The 15554-nt window shown below is 42.0% G+C and overlaps 1 long non-coding RNA gene across 1 annotated transcript in view; it reads right to left on the reverse strand.

The window, feature by feature from the left end:
- LOC138760501 (uncharacterized) overlaps positions 1–3642 on the reverse strand; it is a 53400-nt gene extending 49758 nt beyond the window's left edge. The window contains exon 1 of the long non-coding RNA XR_011355669.1: positions 2791–3642. This is a non-coding gene — a long non-coding RNA (uncharacterized lncRNA). The remainder of the gene's footprint in view (positions 1–2790) is intronic.
- Between the last annotated feature and the right edge of the window lie 11912 nt (positions 3643–15554).

Below are 15554 nucleotides of genomic sequence, written 5' to 3' on the forward strand. Positions count from 1 at the left end.
AAACGTTCTTGGCCCTTTATCTCGCCATCCGCCATTTCCAGTACTTCCTGGAAGGAAGATATTTCATTGTCTTTATAGACCACAAGCCCCTCACTTTCGCTTTTCCAAAGGTGTCAGACCTTGTCTTGGAGTACTCTACCTCCACTCGACACATTGCGGGCAAGAACAATCTCATGGCGGATACACTATCTCGGTCGTCCATTCATTCAATCCATTCTTTGTCTCCATGGATTGACGATGCAGCTCTTGCAGCAGAGCAGCAGCAGGACGGTGAGATACAGGCCTATCATTTCAGGGCTCAAGCTGGAGGACATGATGTTCAGACCTTTCAAGGCTGTGCTTCTCCATGATGTATCCATGGGCCAACCTAAACCTGCCGTTTGGAGACGCCGTGTGTTCACCACATTCATGGCCTGGCACACCCATCCATCCGAGCAACCACACAGCTCATCACAGACAAGTTTATGTGGCATGGCCTGCAGAAACAGGTCGACCACTGGGCCAAAACTTGGGTGCACTGCAAAGCCTCCAAGATACAGAGACATGTGAAAACCCCTCTCCAGTATTTTTCTCTAACGGACAGGCATTTTTACCACATTCATGTGGACATCGTTAGGCCGGTTCCACCTTCGAGAGGTGCCAAGTACCTGTTCACGATGTTCAACAGATTCACAAGATGTTCTGGAGGCTGTCCCACTCTTGGACACCTACACGATGTCCTCCACCAGAGCCCTCATTGCAAATTGGGTAGCTCATTTTGGATTACCATCTGACATAACTTCAGACGGGAGCACAATTCACGTCAGCATTATGGCGGCCCTAGCCTGGCTCATTGGCATCCAGTTACATCATACCATGGCCTACCACCCACAGTCCAATGGCCATGTGGAAAGATTCCACAATGGTGTGCCTCAAAAGCCTGTAATGGGTAGATGAGTTGCCTTGGGTGCAACCAGGGATACGTGTGGTGCCGAAGGAGGATTTAGCTACATCCTCCATTGATCTTGTGTAATGGGCTTGATTTATTTTCTCAGCGAGTTTGTGCCAGCAGCTCAGGGACAGAGAAACTCACCCCCAGCACTCCTGATGCAAATACGAGAAAAAGTTAGCATCTTATCCCCTATCCCAACCTTACAACAAGGTCTAACTGTTTCCTATGTCCAGAAAGACCTCAAGGACTGCTAATACATTTTCATGAGGAGAGGAGTGCACCGAACTCTGCTTCAGCGCCCATACGTGGGTCCATATAAGGTGCTCCAACACAATGTAACAATGTGTGTCCTGGACATTGGGGGCAAGCAAGAAACCTTCATGTCAACGAGCACGTCAACTTAGAGCAACCAGTGATAGTAGCGTGGCCGTATTGGAGGGGTTGCTTGCCTAAAAGTACAAATTGTGTACTGTCTGATGGCTCATCACCTCCAGTTGTGGGGGGTGGGGAAGGGGTCTTGTGGAGGGCTGAGCCACTTTACAAGTGAACCAGGTCATGGAGCTGAGGATTCCTGGGGGGTGGGGGAGGGGGGGAAGAATGCCCCAATGTACCGGGCGTAGTTCCAGCCCTTGGGGTTGATATAATTTCTGTACTGGGATTCTCAAGCATTGTCGGGAACTGGGAGGTATAAGCGCGTGCGTGCGCATGCGAGTTCGATTAAAATCATTTGGTCTAACTCCATCACAGCTGCACATGCGGCTTGTTTGCTGCACCTCCTCATGACCATAATATGTGCAGGACAAGTGTTAATATATACAAATAAATAAATTAATATTTTTTTTTACAAATGAGAGTCTTGGATGGTGAGTGTGTCGTTCAGAAGCTGTCCCTCGGTCTGGTGGTGCTGGCTCTGATACTCCTGCATCTATTTCCAAACAGGAGCAACTGAAAGATGCTGTGTGCAGGGTGGAAGGGGGTCCTCAATGATATTGTGCATTCTCTTCAAACAATGATCCCGGTAGATCACTTTGATGAGAGGGGCCAGAGGGAGACTCCAGTGATCCTCTCTGCCACTCTTGTGGTCCTGTGGATTGACCTCCAATCCATTTCTCTGCAGTACACTGTGATGCAGCTGGCAAGGTTGCTCTCGATAGAGCTCCTGTAGAAGGTTGACATAATGTGGTTGGTAACCTTGATGCTTGAGTCTTCTCAGGAAGTGCACACGCTGTGAGGAGATGTTAGGTGACCATGATAGCTCATTAGTTAAGTGAACTCTATGGAAATTGGTGTTTTACTTCATTTATTTAAAACTACAACACCCACATATATCCATTTTACATTTTTCTTTCGGACTGCGTATAAATATGCACGATCACCAACACTGATAAACATTTCAATGGCAGATCACAAATTCTAGTTCTAAAAAAATCAGATTTACAATTTCTGACTGAAAAAACAGCATTACCACACTTAACAGTTGTTGCTCTAACCACAAGGAGTTGACTCGTATTCAGAGAATTAAAGCTCAGTTTATGCCTCATTTACGTCCTGCAACAAAGCTCCAGGTAGAAATGGGTCTGTTCATGTCACCTGTCATCTGTTAGTTCACTTTGTGGTTTGGTTCCAAATCATTGGTGACTGTACCTGTCACATTTGTGGCCCAAAATGTGAAGTTAATAAAACATCAAACACAAGTTTTATCAGGTAAACTTCTCAGGGTCTTTATTTTCCCGTTTCCTTTGTTCTCCTGCTTGTGCTCTTATCTCTCTCTCATACCACGTGACTTCCGGTACATCTCATACATATTCATTATCATGACATCCCTCCTTTAATCAGAAATAAACTTTACCTTCACTTACCAATATCCCATCCTCGTCGCCAATGTCACATTTGTGGCCCGAAATGTGAAGTTAATAAAACATCAAACACAAGTTTTATCAAGTAAACTTCTCAGTGTCTTTATTTTCCCGTTTCCTTTGTTCTCCTGCTTGTGCTCTTATCTCTCTCTCATACCACTTGACTTCCGGTACATCTCATACATATTCATTATCATGACAGTGCAGACAAAGCACATGGGGAAAAAACTAAGACTGCAACTTCAGTTTTCTGGACTTGATTTCCCAGAGTTACATCCGGCAAAAAAACACATGACTTTTGTAAGGAACAATATGTTGAGACAAGCAACAATCTCGAGATGCAGGATATCAGAAATAAAACCAGAAAATGCTGGAGATACTCAGCAGATGAGGCAGAATGTCAAAAGAGAAAGAGAGGGAATGGTTTAGGCTGTTGATCTTTCATCAAGATGAGTCTGGACATTTCCTATATTGCATCCGGTGACCCTTGACAATTTCATCCTGTTTATTCACTGAAACAATTATGAAATAAATATAAAGTAGCATTTTACATCAGAGACACAGACTATTCCCTCCAAAAGGTCTGTGCCAGCACTTCTATCCATAAATATCTTCCTTTTACTTGTAAAAGCAGCCCCTTGCAAAATATTCTTGTTTCTCATCTTCAGATCATTTGAATTAAGTAATATGAAATTTAAAAAAAAACTAAATCAAATAGACTCATATTCTGAAGTCAAAAACAACTCTTTGGAGAGTAATGTAGCAAGTTTCAATTGTGACCTCCAAGACTTTGTAAAGTAAGCCATTACTAGGTCTCCATGACAACAATGTGTCAAATTTTCTGAAATTATATTCCATCACCAACTGAGGTCACAAAGCCTGTGGAAATATGAGCTAGGGCTCATATTGATTGAACAGCCCATTTCTATAACGTAATTCATTAAACTGTAAGATGTGGATTGCATTTGTGCAGTGCAACAAGATGTAATTTAACTTGGCAAATAACGTTTTTGTAACTTCTGCTGATCACCGCACAACCAGAAATGCAGCTACAACAGAATCATTCCCTCTTTCTCTTCCTTCATTGTGTGACCCATTTAGCAGAGTTTCAATTTCTTCCCACTCTTTCTAAAGAAACATGGTTTTTGAGAAAATATTAAGGGGAAGCACAGTTAGCGTAGCGGTTAGCACGATGTCGCATCAGCGATCTGGACCGGGGTTCGAATACCACGCTGTCCGTAAGGGGTTTGTACGTTCTCCCATGGTCAGTGTGGGTTTTCCCCGGGGTCTCTGATTTCCTCCCACCGTTTTAAAAATGTACCAGGTGTTGTAGATCAATTGGGTTTAATTGGGTGGCATGGGCCGAAAGGGCCTGAAACCGTGTTGTATGTCTAAATTTAAACATTTTAAAAGAAGACACTGAGCAAGATGTGAGGAACAAACAAGATAAAGATAATTAATGGTGAATAATGTTTGAATTGTCAAAGATTAAACGAAAAAGAAGTTAATAGAAAATCATAACCTTAAAAAAAAAACTAATCTTTCCGTTTTCATCAACATAAGAAAATTAATTAAGTGAAGATCCAGGAAATTTGCCAGAGAACAAATTAAATCTGTTTCCTCAAAAAGAAGTTTCACTTTATGGACATGAATCTATCCCTTAAAATTTTGCTGAAAAGAAAAACACAAAGAAAAGTCTCAACTAAATATTGAGATATTAATTTCCCACCACTCCTTTCATTTTGAAATTGATGTCCATTTAAAATACATTTCCTCTTAACCCATCGAGGATGACATGTTTCCACTCCAGTTCTATGGTGGTTGTTGAGGTCAGTGCTAAGCCCACAGGCAAGGTAGTAACTACTTAACTACTTAATGATTAGCAATTTAGGCGGTTTTACACTCCTTCTGCCATTTCTACTGTGATCCAAGTGCTTCTGAAAAAGATAATGTTCACAGTACCATCCAGGATTTGCCTTTTTCACTAAGATCAGTCATGAACCAGAGAATTCCATTAGTTGGTGAGGATGTTGCATTTTTTCAAGGAGTTTTGAAAACATCCTCACATGTTCTCTCTATACTAAGTTTCAGTATTTCCGTACTGAGTTGGACATTGATATGACCTGTACTTTAGTACCCACTGGGGGTAACTACAGCTTCCATACTGACAGTATTGCCCTGTGAGCTAATGCTTAACTTGGTTCCTCATGTTGCCAGTGCATTTGGAGGATTTTGTGAAGATCGCCATGGTGATTCCTCCGCAGTGCTTTTTTTAAAAAAAATATTTTTCACACTATGAACCATATTGACCAAAATACACATAAACATTTCCCTCTTGAATATACACAGTGTCATTTTCTCCCCTTTCCCCCCTCCCTTCCCTCCCTCCTTCCCACCCCCCCTCCCCACCCACTAAACATTCAACATATACGATACATTAAACCCATTAAACAATGGCATCACACAATGAAAATAAACAAGAAAATTGTGTCATCTACTTTTACACACTGGGTCAGTTCATTTCGTCTTCTTCTCATTCTGTCATTTTAGGTGGCGGAGGTCTGCAGTAAGATTTCTCTGTTGTGTTCCTTGTACAGTTCCCAAATTTGTTCAAATACTGTGATGTTATTTCTTAAATTATATGTTATTTTTTCCAATGGAATACATTTATTCATTTCTATGTACCATTGCTCTATTCTCAGGCTATCTTCTGATTTCCAGGTTGACATTAAATATTTTTTTGCTACAGTTAAGGCTATCATAATAAATCTGTTTTGTGCTTCATCCAAATCGAGGCCAAGTTCTTTACTTCTTATATTACTTAAAAGAAAGATATCTGGATTTTTTGGTATGTTATTTTTTGTGATTTTATTTAATACCTGATTTATATTCTCCCAAAACTTTTCCACTTTCTCACATGCCCAAATTGCATGTACTGTTGTTCCCGTTTCCTTCTTACAACGAAAACATCTATCTGATACTGTTGGGTCCCATTTATTTAACTTTTGGGGTGCGGTATATAGCCTGTGTAACCATTTATATTGTATCATGTGTAACCTCGTGTTTATTGTATTTCTCATAGTTCCGGAGCATAGCTTTTCCCATGTTTCATTCTTTATCTTTATGTTTAGATCTTGTTCCCATTTTTGTTTGGGTTTACAGCTTATTTCATCATTCTCTTTCTCTTGCAGTTTGATGTACATGTTTGTTATAAATCTTTTAATTATCATTGTGTCTGTAATCACATATTCAAAACTGCTTCCTTCTGGTAACCTCAGCCTGTTTCCCAATTTGTCCTTCAAGTAGGTTTTCAATTGGTGGTATGCAAACATTGTACCGTGAGTTATACCATATTTGTACTTCATTTATTCAAAAGATAATAATTTATTTCCCAAAAAACAATTTTCTATTCTTTTGATTCCTTTTCTCTCCCATTCTCTAAAGGAAAGGTTATCTATTGTGAAAGGGATTAGTTGATTTTCTGTCAATATTAATTTTGGTAGTTGATAATTTGTTTTTTTCCTTTCTCCATGAAACTTCTTCCAAATGTTGAGCAGATGTGCAGTACTGGTGAATTGCTATGTTGCACCAGCTTTTCATCCCACTTATATAGTGTATGTTCAGGTACCTTCTCCCCTATTTTATCTAGCTTTAATCTGGTCCAATCTGGTTTTTCCCTTGTTTGATAAAAATCTGATAGCTATCTTAATTGTGCTGCTCTATAATAATTCTTAAAGTTTGGTAGCTGTAAGCCCCCTTGTTTGTACCATTCTGTTAATTTATCTAGCGCTATCCTCGGTTTCCCACCTTTCCATAAGAATTTCCTTATTATTTTCTTTAGCTCTTTGAAGAATTTCTGTGTTAGGTGAATTGGTAACGATTGAAATAGGTATTGTATCCTTGGGAGATATTAATTTTAATGCAATTTACCCTTCCTACCAGTGTTAGTGGTAAATCTTTCCAATGTTCTAAGTCATCTTGTAATTTGCAGTGCTTTAAGGTGCCTGCTATACATTGTCTCTGTACCAGATTGTAGAATAACTTTGACGCACTGTAGCGCGAATAAAAGCTCTCATGGCTGGAGGGAGAACAAATGCTTTTATTAGCTTATAACTATGGGTAGGGTCTCACAGTAGTCTTCAGAAGGGTTCTGGGTTTAGGCGGGAAACCATGGTTATAAGTGAGCAGATGTGGGTGGAACCAGCCATCAGCACAACACACTACCAGTGAATCCCAGTTCACTGCAATTCACTGTCCTCCCTGCCATCTGGGTACTCCACATAGGTGTATGTGGGATTGGCGTGGAGCAATTTCACTTTTTCCACCAGGGGGTCGGTCTTGCTTCTCCTCACGCACTTCCTGAAAAGGATTGGACCAGTGAGCCAGGTTAGGAGTGTAGTTCCTGATGCCAACCTTCTTTCAAAATTGAATAGGAGCTCATGAGGAGTAGTTCCTGGTTGAGGGTAGTGGCCAGGGATACGTCCGAAGCGTCACTTTCCACTTGCAAAGGTACATTCTCATCCACCGTGTACATGGCGGCTTTCACAATGTGGTTCTGGAGGTAGTTAAAAGCTGTTTGGGCTTCAATTGAGAGGGGGAAATTAGTGGCTTTTAAGAGAGGGTGAAATTAATCAGCGTATTGAGGGATCCACTGGGCGTAAAATGAGAAAAACCCTAGACATCTCCTCAAAGCCTTTGTCGTCCTGAGAACTGGGAGCTCTAACAGGGGGAGCATCCTATCAGGATCGGGGCCAATTATGCCATTCTCCACCACATAGCCAAGGATAGCTAGACCTTTAGTCCTGAACATGCACTTATTAAAGTTAAAAGTGAGGTTCAGGTTGGCGTCATGGTCTTCCAAGGTATGGCCACAGATGGTGACTTTATTGAGGTAGGGGAAGGTAGCTCTCAGCCCATACTCATCCACCATTCTGTCCATCTGCTTCTTGAAGATAGAAACCCCATTAGTGATACCGAAAGGGACCCTCCGGAATTGATAGAGATGGCCATTAATCTCAAATACCATATATGGACAGTCCTCGGAAAGGATTAGCAGCTGGTAACAGGCAGCTTTCAGGTTGATGGTCAAATAGACCTGATACTGTGCAATATCATTCGCCATGTCCGAAATTCAAGGGAGAGGGTATGCGTCCAGGAATATGTACCATTAATAGTTTGGCAATAGTCAATTACTAGCCTGGACTTGTTTTTCCCTTTTACCACTACCACTTGTGCTCTCCACAGGCTGGTGTTTGGTTCGATGATACTTTCATTGAGAAGACGTTGTGTCTCAGACTTTATAAAATCTTGGTCTGCTGTGCTGTACCTCTTGCTCTTGGTAGCAATAGGTTTGCCGTCTGAGGACAGATTTGGGAAGAGAGGAGGGGGTTCAATATTCAGTGTGGAGAAGCTGAATGTGGGTTCTGATTTTTAGGTGCCCTCCATTCCAAACCATTACAGGGAGGAGGGGACCAGAATACTCCAAAGTCATGCTTTTAAGGTGACAAGGAATTCCAGACCCAACAACACCAAAGCACACAGTTCATCAAGTACATACAGGCAAAATCTACAGAAATCCCCACTTCAAATGACAGGTGTTATTGAATACATGTAGAATGCGAATGAGACGAAAGGAATATTTGATCATTGGAAGGACACATTTTTAGGTTGTAGTCCTGCACAGTCCGTGAGTCTATGAAGCTTTCAGTAGAGTCTGTGTCGATTAGGCATTTAATGACCTTCACAGCCACTCTGGAGTTGCTGAGCTGGTGAGGTCTGTCCTGATCTAGGACCATCAAGACTAGGACTCCAGAGACTCCATACTCCTCACTTGAGTGGCCCCCACCATCCTGGGTTGCCCTGTGTGGGTAAGATGGCGTCGACTTCATGGCACCGTTTGAATTTGGATTGTGGCAAAATGGCCACAGAACCTTTTCGTGCAATTTCCTCACTGCCACTGCCACCCTCCTTCAACGTGTAGTGCAGCAAGTGGGTTCAGGTGAATTCAGGGCAGACGGCTTGGGGCTGGAATTGGATCCAGGAGCAGTGCAGACCATGAACTTCCCCAAGCTTCCCCTGGTATGGGAAACCCTCACCCAGTGCCATTTCTTGCCACAGCTGGAACACTCTGAATCTTTAGCTGAGCAACAAGATCAGGGGTGCTGGCTCTTGCTACAGAAAAAGCCCTCCCTAGCATGGAAGGGGAAGCCATTAGGGCTGGGGTAGCATGAGCAGCCGGGCATTAGAAGGGGTCACCTGGGAGAGCAAGCTCACTGGCTTCATGGTCTTTGTTCTCGAGCTTTTCCTGTTCCAATAATATGGCAAGCTGGATGTGGCCAGCCAGTGCCTTCTTACCCGACTCAAATAGTCACTGCCTCATGTACCTCGAGCGAAGCCCAGCAACTCGAGTGTCACGGATCTGTTCTTCTTCACGAATGTGGCCCATAGCTGCTTCATACCTGCACTTCTTGGCAAGCATCCACAGATCCAGCAGGTAGTCATCGATGGTCTCTCCTGGCTGTTGGCAACATAGATCGAGTCGGTGACTTGCTAGGACCTCACTTTGCAACTTCAGGTACTAAGCCTTCAACGCCTCAATGGCAGCGTCATATGTAGTGCAGTCCCTGATGACTGCATACCCTTTTGTTCCTACCCTCAAAACCTCCTGAGTTCATTAGTGTGGAAGACATCGCTGGTCGCCTTCGGGTAGGCCTGGAAGCAGACTAGCCAGTACGCGAACTCCTCAGCTGCATCGGGGGACAAAGGGTCTATCAGCAACATACCAGGCTTGAGTAGCGCGTCCATCATTAGGGAATGAGCTAATAAAATTGTAGCGTGAACATAGCTCTCGCGAATGGAGGGAGAACAAATGCTTTTATAAGCTTATAACTAAAGGTAGCGTCCCACAGTAGTCTTCAGAAGGGTTCTGGATTTAGGTGGGAACCCAGGGTTATATGTGAGCAGGTGGGGGTGGAGCCAGGAGACGGAGCCTGCCATTAGCACAACACATTACCAGTGAATCCCAGTTCACTGCATTCAGTAACTGAGAACAGAGTTGGGTTTGAAGAAACACTCTTTTCTTCAAATGGCCAAATGTTGTGGTGGGTGAATTCACAGAGGTGAATTCATCTGCATTTGCTGACAGATGCTCCTATGTTATTGGAAGGTATCTCATGTTTTCCAGAGTCGTGTCAAAGGGAGATTTTATTCATTTTTTTTTTTTAATTTAGACATACAGCATGTAACAGTTGCTTTTGGCCAAGAGCCTGTGCCGCCCAAATACACCCAATTAACCTATAACCCCTATATGATTTGAAGGTGGGAGGATAATGGAGCGCCCAGAAGAAACCCCGGCAGACACAGGAAGAATATAGAAGCCTGGTATTCGAAGCCTGGTCCCGCTAACCATTACATGAACTGTGCCACCAGATAGTCTATATTGGGCAGATTGGTCGAGAACTTTAGTTTTTCATATGTTAAATGTAAGCCCATCCAGTTATAGGGTGTGCCAAATCTGATTATGAGTTTGGCTTCTGAATGTGTTGGACTGAGCTTGATGCTGGAGAGGAGGCAAAAAGAAGTTGAACAGTTTTCTAATTAGCCGTGAGGTGCTGCTTCACAAAGATAGATATCGGGAAGAGATTTGTACACAGCTTTACTTGACTGTTATTGTGTCTCTACGTACATACTGCTGAGAATATCATCATGGTACCATCATGTAGCAGATGTAAAATCAAGGCTAATCTCTGAGGGCAGCGAAGTTTGAAATGGATGCTCCACAGAAGCTTTCAGCTGAGATAGTGAACGTCGTGTGTGAAGTCAGTATAGCCACATACAGCAATTGATGATGTGTCCAGGATTTTGCATGGAATTCGCCCAGACAATCATCTCCATTGTGCTTCTTGGAGGAGGGAATCCATACTGCAGTACAGTGGCAGCTCATTAGCCACGGGATGGATATGGTTGAGAAGGAATCTGAAAATGATTTTTACTTGTAGCAAAGAGCAGGGTGCTCTCTCGACAGCTACCACAATCAAAATTTTCACCTTGGAGACAATCTGGATGTCATTATTGGCATTACCAAGAACTCTGGCATTGCCTTTTCTTGCTACATGTGTCATTAAGACTGTGAATTTGTATCCATACTTCTTTTCCAGTAAGTTTTAAAACATCAGCAGATATATTGTTTGCTCAAGAGACTTCAACTTTGTTGCAATTGGTTTTTTTTAATCAAATGTGTAAAATTAAGTCATTTTTATTCTGAATAAAAGTAATTGTTCAGTTATAGTTTTATCCATTGCACTTAGATAAAATGGTTAAAATGGAAATATTTAGTGAAATACTGTGAATTACAAACAATAGAAAATAAATATTAAACTGTTTTTTGAGCAGCAAATGTATTTCCACTTGAGAATGTTTTAAATGATTCCACATTAAATGGATTTACTGTACATATTCCATTCTTAATTAAGAAATTTCTTCAAAGAGTCTGTGTGGGCAGCTGATTATGGGATAAGATGAGTTGTCAACAGCCAACAGTGGAAAATATCATATTAATGATCACAATGTGCCTGTACTTATCCATAAAATTCTGGACTCTGGTCCAAGGTTTCTTGCCAATGTTTTAATCACTCTCTATGTCATCAGAATCAGAATTTATTGTCATGAACAAGTCAAGAAATTCAGTGTTTTGTGGCAGCGTCATGGTCCAAACATTCATATTATAAAATTTTGCAACATTACTATAAAAAAGTAAATATAATAGTTGGGATACTACAGATTCTATCACCAATGTGTATATGTACAGATGGTAGTGTAGGATGACTGTGATTGGCTGAGAGTGTAGTCACACCTACTGGCATGTCTTAAAGGATTGCTCCTAGCCAGACCAGGTCATTCTGGACTGGTCGAACTACTTGTGATATGTTCCAGTCTTTTAGTTAATAAAAGGCTTGGTTTGGATCAACAAGTCTTTGGTTCGTTCGACGCGCTCTACAGTAGTGCACAAAAATTAAGGCAGTGTCTTTGGTTCATTGATTATTCAGATATCTGATAGCAGCAGGGAAGAAGCTGTCCTTGTGTCGCTGAGTGCTCGTCATTAGGCTCCTGTACCTTTTGCCCGATGGTAACAGAGTGAAGTGGGTGTGGCCTGGGTGGTGGGGCTCTTTGAGTATAGAGGCTGCTTTTTTTAAGTTGCCGCCTCATGTAGACGTCTTTGATGAAGTGAAGTCTGGTGCCTGTGATGCTGCAGACTGAGTTAACAACCCTCTGGAGTTTATTCTTGTCCTGAAAGTTGGCACCTCCATACCAGGCAGTGATGCAGCCAGCTTGACTGCTCTCCAAGGTACACCTGTAGAAGTTTACGAGAGTCTTCAGTGACATATCGAATCCCCTCAGACACCTCACAAAGTATAGCTGCTGGCAAGCCTTCTTTGTGATTGAATCAACATGGAGGCTCCAGGACAGATCCTCAGAGATGTTGACACCCAAGAATTTGAAGTTCTTGACCCTCTTCACTACTGAGCCCTCAATGAGGACTGAGTCATGTTCTGCTGACTTCATCCTGAAATCCATAATCATCTCCTTAGTTTTGCTGATGTTGAGTGCAAGGTAGTTGTTGTTACACCATTCAACAAGCAGATCTATCTGCCTCTTGTATGCTTCTTCATTGCCATTTGTGAGTCTGCCGACATCTGTGGTGTCATCGGCAAACTTATGAAATTGTGTCTGGCCATACAGTCATGGGTGTATAATGAGTAGAGCAGTAGGATAAGCATACATCCTTGGGGTGCATCTGTGTTGATAATCAGTGAGGAGGAGACATTGTTTCCAATTTGTACTGACTGTGGTCTTCTGATGTGGAAGTTAAGGATCCAGTTCCAGAGGGGGTACAAAGGCCTGAGAAAGCCTCAAGATCACATCCCTCTTTTTATATTCTGCCCCTCTTGAAATGAATGCAAACATTACATTTGTTTTATTACCACTGACTCTATGGACAAGTTAACCTCTAGGAGATCTTTATGAGATCTCCCAATTCCCTCTGACAACAAACAACAATGGTCCCAACACAGACCCCTGAGGCGCACCATTAATCACAGGCCTCCAGTCTGAGAAGCAAACATCCATTTTGAATTCAGTTTACAACTTCTCCATGGATACTGTGATAGATTAGGTTGTATTTTATATTGTATATAGATATGTTTTAAAGGAGATAAATTGGGGAAGGTTTATAGTGTAGGTCACATACAAACACTTCAAAACAGATCTCATTTAAAATGCTGGGGTTCTACTCAAGCCAGACAGTCCGGCTCCAAGTGCCTTTGCAAATGCTTTGGGAAGTGTCTACAGAGACTTCACCCTTGGATTGTTGTTTTGAAAAACAACAGATGAAAGAATTCAAAGGATTAGGTTTGGAGCAGCAGCGCTGTCTGAGTGCAGTTTGCTGTTCTAGGAGGGTAATGTGGTTTTTAAAGCAGAGACAGTCAAACAGGCTATTCTGTGAGTGAGAGAGAGACAATTCATTTCTACAGTTCAGCAGCATCAGCTGGGACTGGAACAGGACAAGCTGGCAAGCTTGTGGAAAAACCCCATTTTGAAGATGGGTTGTGAGTTCTTAGTTCAGCCTGGTTGAAGCCCTTGTGGTCCACGCAAGAGGAGATGGCTGGCTGCCTAAGTAAAATAAGAGAAACAAAAAGGAACTCTATGGCGACCTGAAAGAAATAAGTTATCATCTGGAAAACCCTGATGGGGAAAGTTTCTTCAGCAAGATACTGATGTGACTGTGTCCAACGAACAACAAATCTCTCTCTGAAAACCGACAAGAACCTTCCTGAGCAGTAACCATTTACCTTTCAAGCACTAAACCCTGGTGAACTTCATAAATGTTAAATTTTGTGCACAGTATAAGAATTGCCTGCAAGCAGTGAACTTGGAGGAGTGAGAAGTGAGATTGGACCATGAATTAAAGAGCTATTCTGAACTTGCACACACATTACATATACGTGCACTTAGAATTGGAAGGAGGTTAACTTTGGTTAATTAAGTTAATAGTAATAAGTTAGATTTTGATCCTGTTTTCATGTTTAAAAATAATTAAAAGCAACTTCTGTTTAAGTGACCATTTATCTTGGTGAATTTCTATTGCTGCTGGGTTTTGGGGTCCTCTGGGCTTGTGACAATACCTAATGTCTGAACCTTCTGAACTAACCTCGCATGTGGGACCTTGTCAAATGCCTTACTAAAGTCCATGTATACAACATCCATGCACTTTCCTTCATCTACTTTCTTGGTAACCTCCTCAAAAAACTCTGTAAGATTCATTAAACACAACCTACCATGCACAAAGCCATGCTGACTATTCTTATTCAGCCTTTGGCTGTCCGAATACTTGTATATCCAATCTCTCAGAACACCCTCTAATAATTTACTTACTGCTGATGTCAGGCTCACCAGCCTATAATTTCCTGGTTTAATTTTGGAAACTTTTTTTAAACAACAGAACAATATGAGCTACCCTCCAATCCTCTGGCACCTCCCCCGTGGCTAAGGACAATTTCTACACAAGTCTCCCTCAAGTTCCATGGGAATGTCATATAAGGCCTGGGGGACTTATCTATCTTTATTCGCTGTAAGGCAGCAAGCACCTCTTCCTCTTTAATCTCTGTATGTTCCATGACACCACTGCTTGTTTTCCTTCCTTCCTTTTACACCATGTGAGTTTCCTGAGTAAATACTGATGCAAAAAGCTGTTTAAGATCTCCCCCATTTCATGAGGCCCAACACGTAGATGATGCAGTCAAGTGCATTAGTGACATTGAAAAGATTGCTGTTATTCTCTCCAATCTTGAAATAGTCCCATGGTGAACACCATGTCCACTGTATCCCTAGCTGCATGGAATCTATACTATATCCAAGAAGCATCATTTCCGCATCTTAGAGTAGATGTTTGAGGTGGATATTAGAAATTATTTCCATGGAACACAGCAGAAAGAACCCACTGTAATTTCCAGAATTGGATGTCTCTTTTTGTGAAGACGGTCACAGTTATGTAATCTCTGAAGTCCCCTTACATGTGTTCTTCTTTCCAAATATGAACAACAAGATTGTTAATTCATAGTTGAAGCCTCTCTTTGCCGAGTTTTAAAACATTAACAGGAAAGATGCCTACTCCTAGGGGCTTGTCATTTTTAGTTGAAGAGTCACCATTTTGTCTTCTTGTCAGCAAGGCTGTGGAGCCAAGGGCACATGTGCCAAGGACAGAGTTATGGTTGAGGAAGTCTTCAAAGTGTTCATTCCTACAGGCATTCTCTGTCTCTCTGTGCTGGGTAGGTCCACCTCTGATCTTGGCTCTTACACTGTCAAATAACTTGTGCATGCCTTCACTGTTGGCAAGTTACTGAGCATCTTGGGTTTTTTTCTCTCTCTCTGTTACCATCTGTTCTTTAGGTGATGGACCACTTCTTTCAAGCGCCTGTGCAGATGTTTCTTTTCTCCAGAGGGAAGGTGAAACTTCTAATACAGGATCACCTTATGTTTGCAAATAATTAGCTCCTTGATCTCCTGGTCATTCTCATCAAAGCAGCCCTGGTTCTTCCTGGTAGGGAATTCAGGAATATCTTTGCATGTGCCAGTTATAGTGGACTTCAGCAATGACCATTGTTACAGAGTTCTGTGTTATGTATTGGCCTATGTGTTATGTGGTTTTAAGTTAAAAAGTGACAGTTTGCCTTAGGGAGCCAAGGTGAAGGTGGACTGCTGAGAGTGTGGGA

This window comes from Narcine bancroftii, chromosome 1 (genome assembly GCF_036971445.1).
Source record: "Narcine bancroftii isolate sNarBan1 chromosome 1, sNarBan1.hap1, whole genome shotgun sequence".
Taxonomy (NCBI): domain Eukaryota; kingdom Metazoa; phylum Chordata; class Chondrichthyes; order Torpediniformes; family Narcinidae; genus Narcine; species Narcine bancroftii.